The sequence below is a fragment of the Athene cunicularia genome, assembly GCF_003259725.1.
Source record: "Athene cunicularia isolate RWA chromosome 11 unlocalized genomic scaffold, athCun1 chr11_part1, whole genome shotgun sequence".
In the NCBI taxonomy this organism is placed as follows: Eukaryota; Metazoa; Chordata; class Aves; order Strigiformes; family Strigidae; genus Athene; species Athene cunicularia.
This window is the reverse complement of record NW_020799113.1, coordinates 10,237,421-10,248,249: the sequence shown is the minus strand read 5'-3', so window position 1 is coordinate 10,248,249 and position 10,829 is coordinate 10,237,421. Positions and strand designations below refer to the sequence as shown.

General features: G+C 39.5%; 1 protein-coding gene across 8 annotated transcripts in view; it reads left to right on the top strand.

Moving 5' to 3' along the window:
* Positions 1-10,829, top strand: part of ZNF536 (zinc finger protein 536) — a 344,968-nt gene that overhangs the window by 331,466 nt on the left and 2,673 nt on the right. The window lies entirely within an intron of this gene.

Below are 10,829 nucleotides of genomic sequence, written 5' to 3'. Positions count from 1 at the left end.
GGGGTGGGTGTTTCAATGAGATTAGTCGAGTAGATTAAGGTTATTAGTTGCGTCTCCACTGACATTTCCAGTTTGATCAGTAAAAAGCAGAAACATGGGGGGTTTTACCTGTTAAGGGTAAGTGCTTGATGCACTTGTTATACAGCCAGAACATGTACCGATTTGATGGCGGGTCCAATCCTGACCTCGTTCAGAGCAGCTCACGTCTGGTCAAACCACAGGCTTGTAACAAGGATGCGAGAACAGAATCAGGCCCTGTGGCTTTTGAATCAGATTGCACTTTTAAAAACAAAAGCAGTCTTCCCTAGAAAAATATTACAGTGTTTTTATAATAGCAGCATATTGAGTAATGCATGGGGCATAGCAAGACTGCTGTGACACTAAAAGAAAAAAATAGAGGCGAGCAGAATGGGAGAACTTTCAGGGGCTGTTTTTAATAAAGAGGTGAATTCTTTCTGCAGTAGGAAAAATGATAAAAAGATGGCGTATCAGCTACATTATGCAACAAAGTAATGCTGCTGTGTTTTTATAATGTAAGGCACTGCCCATTTGTTTTGGTTTACGTGACTGCAGTGAAATAAGTGGATTAGACTGAAACTTTAGCATGCTTCATTGCAGCTGGTTGCAGACATCTGTCATTCCTCAGCCATACATTCTGGATCATGCCAAGAAGAAAAAGCAAAGTCTGACACCTTTCATTTTAGAGAGCCTTTTATAGAAAAGAAAAGGAGTAGGGGAGAAAGCATTTCCTTTGTGACTTAATAAAAAAGACACTTTTTCTGCGACAACATCAACAGTACTTTCCAGAGGGAGAGGTCCTGCAAAGTTAATGCTCAATTTATTCTTTGCAGCCTTTTAATTTTTACTGTTTGAGCTCCTCATATGTTGAATGAGATATGATAAAAATACGTGGTTTTTTTACAGTCATTGGTTATATAGACATCTACATAGGGAATGCACCTGGTGAGAGGTGGGTTGCTGTGAGTCCCCACTCGTGGTAATTCAGCGCAGTGATGGCACATAATGCTGCAGCATTGCCTATAATGAGTTACTCAGAGAACCACACTCACAAAATCCCATAAACAGATACAGTAATGTTTTAGCGGAATGATTAGTGGGGTTGTGAGCTACTCATGGATAATTTGAAATATTAGCTATTAGTGAGTTGGATATTTATTTACTTAAAGTGTTTTGGTTTTCCTCAGTCTCTTTACTAACATGCCACTGTGGATAGAGAATCATGAGGTACATGACAAGTTATAATGTGACAGAATATCATCTAAATTACCCCAGTTACATAACAAAGCAACAACTAAAATTAAAGGAGAACATGCTTAGCCTAAGTGACATCATACATGCAGAAAACAATTATTCTAGCCTAGGGTCCCACTTCAGCAAACATTATAACACGTGGATAATTCCATCCCTTCCCATTTAGGTGATTTGTGAACCACGGGACTGATGGGGAGACTCCTGATCCTTACCTGGCTGTGTATTGAGGGGCAGGCCTTTGCGTGGTGCAGGCTGCGTGACTGTCCTGCTCAACACCAGCTGAGGATATGACACACTGAAATGTGGGCAGGAAAAATTTAGAAAGCTGAGTATGGGATTTTTAAAATTCCATTCCAACAAATAAAATAAATACGCTCAAGACAGTTGCCCAGAGTGAAAGAGAAAATGCTATTGTATTTATGAATTGCTAGGCAGAATAAAGTATACTGGGTAGCAAAATATGATCACTGACAAGGCCTTTCCTATTAGCACCTCTGAATTGCACAATCTCTTTACTAAAAGTGCCACCAGTACATCTTTTATTCTGGGAAATCATAAGTATCTTAAATTAAAACGGTACTTCATTCCAGAAGTCCTAAATACTCACTGAAATATTAAATATTTACTGAGACAATTAAAAAATATGACAGAACATTAGATAGAAAACTTGTGAATGACCTAGTAGGAAAACTGAGATATTTTGCTCAGGGGGGTTAGAATGAGAATGTAATGTCATTGACATGTTTAGAACAAGTAAAGGAGTGAACAGACATAACAATTACTTCAAATATATATGTAAAGGCAAAGGTGGGAACATATAATTTTGATAATCAGGAGAACCTGGGGTTGGTTAATATTAGAGAAAAGCCTGCCAATGTGTTTCCTTAGCTGCAGTCTACTTGGATCCCCAAAGCATAAGAGAAAGAGAAGGCTGTCAGGGGGCTGTAGTCCACTTATTCCCTGAGCTCGGGTACCTCGCTCCTCTTGTGCAGGGGTCCCCAGGCTGCAGAGATGAAGGGATGTGTTGGCTTTGCCTATGGGCTTTGGGAGAACAAGAATTGCTACAAGAGTCGGGGTCACAGCTGGAGATAAATGCTTATATTTTTGGTCAAACCGTGTCAGTTCAGGATTATGAAGGGGATTGTGATTGAGGAATTTATAAATTGCCATAACCATTGCCATCATAAATTTAGTCAGAGGTGGCCTGTTCTTTACAACAGGTACCTAGTGCCCTTGATAAGAACTCTGTCCTCTACTTATGTGTATAAACCAAAGTAAATAAAGATGAAAAATTAAATGTAATTAAATTTCCTAAAGCATAGGACAATGATAGTCTGGCATTTCAAGCTCAATCAATGACAGCATTCCCACTAACCTTGTTTGGAGTCCACTGAGGCACTGGGCTCGTAACTCATGTTGTCATGTCAAAACCCAAACTGGTGTGCCATCGTGCATGGGGTGCTGCGCCGTGACGGGCACGTGCACCTGCAGGGAGCAATATGAAATACGCAGGTCTTTAGAAAACAAAGTCTTCAGCTGTTTTTCAGAAGTTTTGTCTTACTGGGTTGACACAATGTTTAATATTTGTTTTCGAGGATGCTTTTCTTTTTTTTCCAATAAAAGATCCATTTCCTTTCTAAATCGAAAGTTCCTGTGTGAAGAGCTTACTCTTCTAAAAAAGAAACAAATTCTGTGCTAAGTGTCTGAAGCTGAGTAATCCTGTTACTTGATTAGCTCTGCAAGAAAAGGGAAATGTTTGTTTTCCCCGGAATTACAAGTCTCTGTTATACTGCCAGTGACTTCTCTAGCCATTTTGAAATTTGCTTCCAGTTAGTGTACTGCAGAGGGCTAGCGAGTTCCTCGGTCTACCTCCAAATAATTATAATTTCCATGCTCTAAATAACAAAGTGTTAAATAACAAGTGTTAAATTAGTAATGTTTTCCATAATTTTGTGACTGATTTGTTTAGTAAGTAGTTAAAAGCGTATGTGTGAAGGACAGTGGTAGAATTTTCTACTTGTTTCTCTTTATCGTAAGTGTCCAGGTGGCTGTTAGCCTCTGTGTCATACCGATCTAGATTTGGTTGGTTTACATAGCAGGATTGGTTTGTTGGCAGGTTTTTTTCTTCTTTTCCTTTTAAAGGAACATTTAGTGTGTGATAATTAGTGATTGTAACCTTTTGAGACAGGAATTGAACTGTTTCTTTAAGTGCAGTTTTTATTTTAAGGGGAATGTGTGAAATTAACTTAATCTTTTAATAATGTGTTAAAGACAAAGTGTAACATCAACTTTTGCTTTTCTGTGTCATCATTAAACCCTTCAGTATACTCATCAGCAAGTTGAAATACCTATTCAGAAATATGAAACACTGTATAATATACTAAATCAAGAGCAGACTCCACCTTTGATTACATCTCAGAAAAGACATGCAGGTATTTGAGGGTTTAATGTGATCCTATGAATGAAGATTTTTTTTTTTTTAAATTTTTAAGTAAAAAACCTTGAAACAAATTAGTTATAGGTTAGGTCTTTTCTTTCTCCAGCTCTTCTGCAGCCAGCGATGGTTCAGTCATTTGCCACCCTGCTACATCAGGTGTCTGTAGACTGAACGTCCATCTCGGCAAGACACCAGGGCTGTGGTGCTGTGTGGTGGCTTTGGGATGGTTGCTGGCCTCGGGATGGTGCTGCACACCACTTTAATCCCTACAGGGCATTCCTTCTGGGTCACTAACCTGCCACGGTAGACTTCACAGGTGGATAAATCCTACTAGTTTTAGGGCAATTTTCCCAAACATCCTTAATGTATTTATTTAGGATCAAGCTGGTGGCTGTGTTTTGCCATAAGCTGGGTCTTTACCCCAAATTTTTCTCCCCCAGTTAAGATCTTTCCTGTAACCCACAGCAAAAGAAAGGCTCTTCCAGATGGCAGTTCACATGTTTGGACCTGAGCTGCCCCTGGAAGTGTCTGATCTGTATTAGCGAGGGGGAATTTAGGTAATTACTCTGGGTCCTCTTATCATGAACAATTACTCTGACTGCTCTTAGGACTATTTGCAGGATTGAACTGGGTAATAAAGGCATCCAGTTGAGTGAAGGGTGTTCAGGGGGCTGCCATAGCTTTAAGTGTCCCATGGGAAACACATAACACAAAGCTTTAGCTTTGGTAGGTGAAAATGTTCCCCAGGCCTTCCTAAAATGCAGATACTTGGGCCTTTTTTGTATATACTTCTAGAGTAAATAATCAAAAAAGCCTCAGACAAGGCTTTCCATTTTTATGGCTTTTCCTGGTCAACATGAAGTAGAGAGTTTTTTAAATTTAATTTCCTTTTTTGTAATCCAATAAACATATAAACTTCACAAAATATTGTAATTTTCCCAGAAGACCATCTTGGTTGGTCCTGGACCTGTGTGTAAATAAACATATACTTTTCAATTGTTTTATAAAAACTTTTATTACATATATGAACCTGATTGGAAGTACTTTAATCTGTCTGGTATTTTGGGAGTTTCATAAAATGCATATTTTGAGACCAATAAAGTGGAATGGCTCAATCAGAGCCATTATTGTCTATTGGACAAATATATTTATTCAGCATTTTCCCATCTATACTGTTATGTTCCAGATCAGAATGGCTGCTTTAGAGCCATTTTGCTCTCTTGGGTAATGCATACAGTACTTGAGATGTTTGCTGTGGATAGTAAATGTATTTATGAAAATTTATACATTAAAAAAGGGAAATCGCACTAGCCAAGTTTTAAATGAAAATAGTTCTCCCTTTGCAAATGCTTGTTATTGTGCTGTAATAGTGTTACTTTAAAATGGCAGCGTTCACCAAGATGCCTTGGACCCAGAGACTGGTCTGAGAAAGCCATGAGTTCAGAGCAGTAGGCACTGCCAGAGAACAGGAGACGCTTAGAACGTCTTTCTTCCTAAGTGGCAAGCACGCGGCCATCGTTGCCTGCTGTTCCTTCCGAGGCAACACCCACTTCACCCATCTAAAGGTGATTGTACCTCAAATACAAGCTCGTGTAGGAAAAAAGATTTCAATCGGCTCTTCCCAAGCAGGTCCCGGCTCACTGAAGGTTCGAATGTAGCTTGCTGACTGCGCCGCAGCAGACGCGTGGTTACACGGACCGTTCCACCCGCAGCGTTGTGGGACTGAGTGTCTGGGTGCGGGAGGCAGTGACCACCCACCCTACACCACTGCAGCTGGTCCTGCAAGAGTGCCCGGTCCTGGACAGGGGTGGTCCGGGCCATTTGGGACGGCTACAGCAGTCCAGGAGGTCAGTTCAGTGACCACTTCAGTCTCCTCTGCCTCAACTAAAGAGACCTGCCTCCAAGAAATACATACCTTTGAGGCTTTTCAAATATTTCCTAGTGAGGCAGTAATTTTTATTTTTTTTTTGTTTTAAAGAGGTAATTGCAGTTATTTTCAGCCTCCACTGAAAGAATATTCTTAAACCAGGCAAAGAAATCTGAAATGAGTTTGCCGTATTGCATTGCAGTAAGTGCTACCGCCATTGGCCATCTAAGGAAAAACATTCTGTCAGCTAATCATGGCCATTTTTGCATTTTAAGGGAACAAATGTCATATCTAAGAAACACATTTTATTCAGGACTTAATTATAATTTATAGTACATTGCACAGCATTTGTTTTCTGTTCATCATTTTATTGCTCTTCTGCCTTTTCCCTAAATTTGTGCATTAAATGGTGTGTCTGTGTGTCTGTATGCGTGTATCTGTGTGTATATATGTACACATATGCAAGATAATAAAAAGTGGTGTAGTGGGGACAACAGACGGCTTGTGTGTGATGTATTATTGGCATTTTTCTTTCAAATTACCGTTTTCTTGCTGCTTTGGGAGAAAGCCATGATTTTGCTGTGATTAGTACACTTTTAACAATCTGGAATAAATTCCTGATCTTATTCATGTGACTAGTCCAATGCCCATTTTTACGTTTTAGTGCAAACCCCTACATATGTGCCTGTAATATCACAAAAATAAGATGTTTCTTTGTGGAAATTTTTATAGAATTTGGATGCCGATCAAATATTTTTAGAAGTGGAGAATTAATGCGGCTTGACCATGTAAATGATTTTTTTAATGAAAAAGACTTTAGTATTCATCACTCTTTCTCTTTCTCTCTCTCTCTTGTTTGTGTTTTCCTTTGTGCTAATCTTAAATAACGGTTCCATATCAAAGTTAATAAATTACTAACTATTAGGAGTGTTTGGATTACAGTAAGTAACCCAATGACATTTTGTTGACATTGACTTTTTATGTGTTCCAATTACACATTTTGAGTTTTAAAGATAAGACAAAGCAAAATAGGTTTGGCAAGTATTTGAATCCTTAACAACGCACGGGCAATGGCTTTGTTTAAATCCAAGGCCCCTGCTTTGAATATACTTTCCTTTAATTGGTCTTAAAACCCAGATTTTGAGATCCATGTCTTTCTTAAGCCCTGCATTTTCTGTCTCTGTTCAGCTGATGCACCATGTTGGGCTGCATCAGTCATGCCATGTTATGAAACCTAACGCAATGTGACTGATGCAGGCTGACATGATGTGTCACAAAGCAACATATCAGATCACAAACTTGAAAGAAAACAAACATTTTTTTTTGTCTCAAAGCCTAAATTAATGAAGCAGCATATATTTTTTTAAAAAGGTGGACTAGTTTCAAACGTTGAGGGATTTTTCTAAGTATTGGTTCTCCATCCCGACCAGAAAGTACCTCCCATCCACACTGCTTGTGCTCCCCAGGGTACAGTCACAAGATGATGATGATGATGAGCCTAGGTCATCTCAGCACTGCTGCCATTATGGGGGCTGATCCTGGAAGGGTTAGGTCACTTTCAGAGGACTGGCTTCAGCAGGTGTCAGAGGTAATCACCCTTCTTGTGGAAATCTGCACCTTCTAAAAATGTTCTTTTAGTCCAGCCACCATGCCTATCACTTTATCTATTTTTATTATTATTATTTTCTGCTGTTCCATTTCTTTAGATTGTCAGCTTCTATCCAGAGGATTACAAAGTCTCTTCACATGCTCAGTCACAGACTTCACAGGATCATTTCAGCTGCAAACAATATATTGTCCTCTATCCTCACCTTTTAGTCAGAGAAAGATGCACCATAGTTTGCCCCCCTTGTTGGCCCACCTTTCGTCTAATTCTCCTTATTACTAATGCAATGCATTACACATTATCTCCTGAACTATCAGGAAGTTTTTTTTTTTTAAGGGCTTTCATATAATTTTATTGGAAGATATATAGTGGGTAAAATATATGTGAACTATAGCTTGCTAAGAAAGAACCTACCAACCACTGCTAGATAAAATGTTATAAATTTATTGCCAACTTATCTGGGAAGGGTTATTTTAAGAGCCTGCTGCCCACAACAAGTTTTTGAGCTAAAATTAATGGATGGGATACCTAAGAGAAATGGGCATTTTTCTTCACCCCTTAGTTAGAAGCAAATTGCAGATATTGTTATCTTTGCAAGTGAGAATAATCTCTAGTTTTTGTACCATTTCTGCTGTAAACAATGTACTGCTTGCTTTCGTATGACCCTCACTCTGTATACATATTTATATATTATTCATACTGGATTAAAAATGAATGTGCTCTTTACCACAGTTGTACTGCATAGTGACAATACAAATTAACTTATTGTGTACTTACTTTTCACAAGGCAGTGATGTGAAATTTTGATGGCCTGAAAAAGTAAGTTGTGGGGGAGGCAATGCAGGACTGAATCCTTGTAGGTGCACTTTATATTGTCTGATTTATTGAAGTGTATTGAATTAATAAATGGCATTGTATGGAATTGCATGGGTTTGAACTTGGTTTGGTGGTGGGCAGAAAGAGTTTGCTTTTAGTCTGGTTCATGTGAGGTGGTTAGCTCCATCCATGCCTTGTGGATTCCTTTGTTAGAATTTGCCCTTTGCAGGAAAGCATTAGGATAGTCGTTTAATGATAGTTACTGGTAGGCAAGGCTTTAAGAGTTGCTTGGTGAGATCTCGCACTGTTGGCTAGAGGTGCCAATTCTAGCTAAAACCGCCCAGTGTATTTCCATGCTACATGATGGATGAGAGGTTCAGCGGGTGGCTGATGGGTGCATTGTGCCTGCTTGCTCCTGGAGTCCCATTGCTCTGGGCTCCCTGCACGCTGCTCTGCAAGCAGTTATCAGGGGCATTTTGTCATCTATGGTATGTCCAGTCACTGGCCATTGTAGCACACAAGAAGGACCAAATAAACAGGATGTCTTTTTGGTTTTCCCATAGCATCAATAAAACCAGAGTAAATAAGGCTAGAGGGCGAGTTGTACCATTTGTCACAGCTTAGCAGGGTACCTTCTGTTCTTACCAAGGTAACCAGGTGTCAGATGGTCAACTGAAACACTGGAAATACTGGAAGGGAGCTGGTGCTGCTGGTGTAGGTAGTCTCACATCTTAGTGGATGTGATAGTGACAGGCCTTTATCTTTTTGGAGAAAGGGAAAAATCACTTCAATTCTTCATGGAGCAAGTCTTCCCCTTTATCCAAAATTTCTCCCACTTTGGACAAGGCATTTTGACACCTCCCCAAGCAGAGTATAGAACAGACCCCTTAACTCTGTCTGTCGGAAGCATTACCCAGGAGGGAGAAAAAGGAGAAGGAAAGAAACTATCCAGAACCCAGTTGTGAGTTCTGGTGACTTTATCTATCTCTGACAAACAATGGGGGAGATGTAATGGTCTTCTTAGATTTTTTTTCCACAGTTTTCAAATATTCCTAGATTTTCTGAAACAATGGAAATCAGACTTTCTCTGGACCTTCTTCATACTCAGACAGTTTTGAGAGTGGTTCCAGTTTTCAAAACTATTCTATTCAAAATTTTTCAAGCATATTTTTGCTTCTGTGTTGACTTTAGGACTGATTCTAAGAGGCACTAGGGACACCTTCAATCTCTTCATTGACTATTTCCTCATATCTTCCAGGTGAAATTTTACTATAAAAGCCCAATCCAATTTCTGCAATATTATCTATGTAGGTTTTTTTCCATTGCTATTGCTATGAAATTTTCCACTGAAATTTGACTTTGTAATGATTAGCAGTTTACAGATTTAATTTCTTTTTCTGTATGAAGCTGTTGAGGAAAATGTCTGTATCCCAGGAGAGAACTAGAAGTTCAACCCACACTCTATCCCATGATTTATGCATAAAGATGTATGTTGGAGGTCTTGGTGGGGTGGTCACACTTCTATCAGTCTTCAACTTGTAAAAGCAAAGGGTGGGGAGGAGCTTTCCGTCCTTGAGAAAGGAAACATGCCCGTAGCCCTGGGGCATAGGGCTTAGGTCACTGTGGGTTGGACTTAACTTTCCTCTGGGTAGCAAGCAGTATGTCTGGGGGACTCGACCTTCAACTGGTAATTTTGATGTAACAGTAAAAAAGGGCAAGTTATTTGAGCAAATCAGAGCACTAATGCTGGCTCAGGTGAATTTACTCCGCTAGAGATGCTCATGCTGGTGTGCCAGCAACAGCACAAGGTTATAATCATCCGTAATCCCGGCTCCTGTCTCTGGACTATGGCAGCATTCCCACTCCAGTACATGTACCGCTGGACCAGTGCACAGCAAACGTCCATCTGCTTATCCGTTAAATTCCCACCTAAAATCGAGGTGAGATGGCCCCAGCCCCTTCCCACATAGTAGGAAGCATCATCCTCTGCCTCTGCTCAATCAGCATTTGTTTTCTGCCTGCTAGGTAGTATCACGACAGCAAAGGAAAATGTGCTCTTCAAATGTGGAGATAGGGTATTGTTTTTCACTTATCCTGGCTTTATGTAGATGGTCTGGCACATTTATTTATTCATTTATTTGAGCAAATTAAAGCAAGCTAAGCGCATTTGACCTCAGATGGTCCTGGTTTAAGTTAATTTGAGAGACAAAGCTCATAAAGTTCCAGTAAAACACATCAACAACTTCCCAGCATAGGTTGAAATGTGATTGCTGAAACATAACCTCCAAAACCAGATACAGCACGGAGATACAAAGTCACAATGATCTGAAAAATATGGGACAGTATATTGATAGCCTTGCTAAGAAGTGATATCTTTCATTCATGCCTTTGTTTTGCAGTCGGTTGCTGTTTCACCCACAAGAAGTGCATCTATCAGATTTTGTGCATTAACATTCCTTTTCTAATCTAGCTTGGTCATTTTATTTTAAGGCTGGTGATAACCTTAGGCTCCATTATGTCCTTGCGTATCTTTACTCGCAGGAGTAATCTCACTGGAGTAAATGTTTGCAGGTTTGAAGCCTTGGTTATCTCAATCCATTATTTCTTTCCATTAAAAACTAATCTGCGTGATTAAAATAAAACATACAATTCTTTACTCAGAAACCCACCCAAAGACAAAGTGTGTTTATTAGACCAAGGGTCTGCACATCATCATCCTTGAATTGCCCTTCAATAAAAAAGATAATTAGCAAATGTAAAAGAAGGCAGTCTTGTACACGATTGCACTGTATTTACAAGAGTTTAGTTTGGATCTCAGGCTGACGGATTTA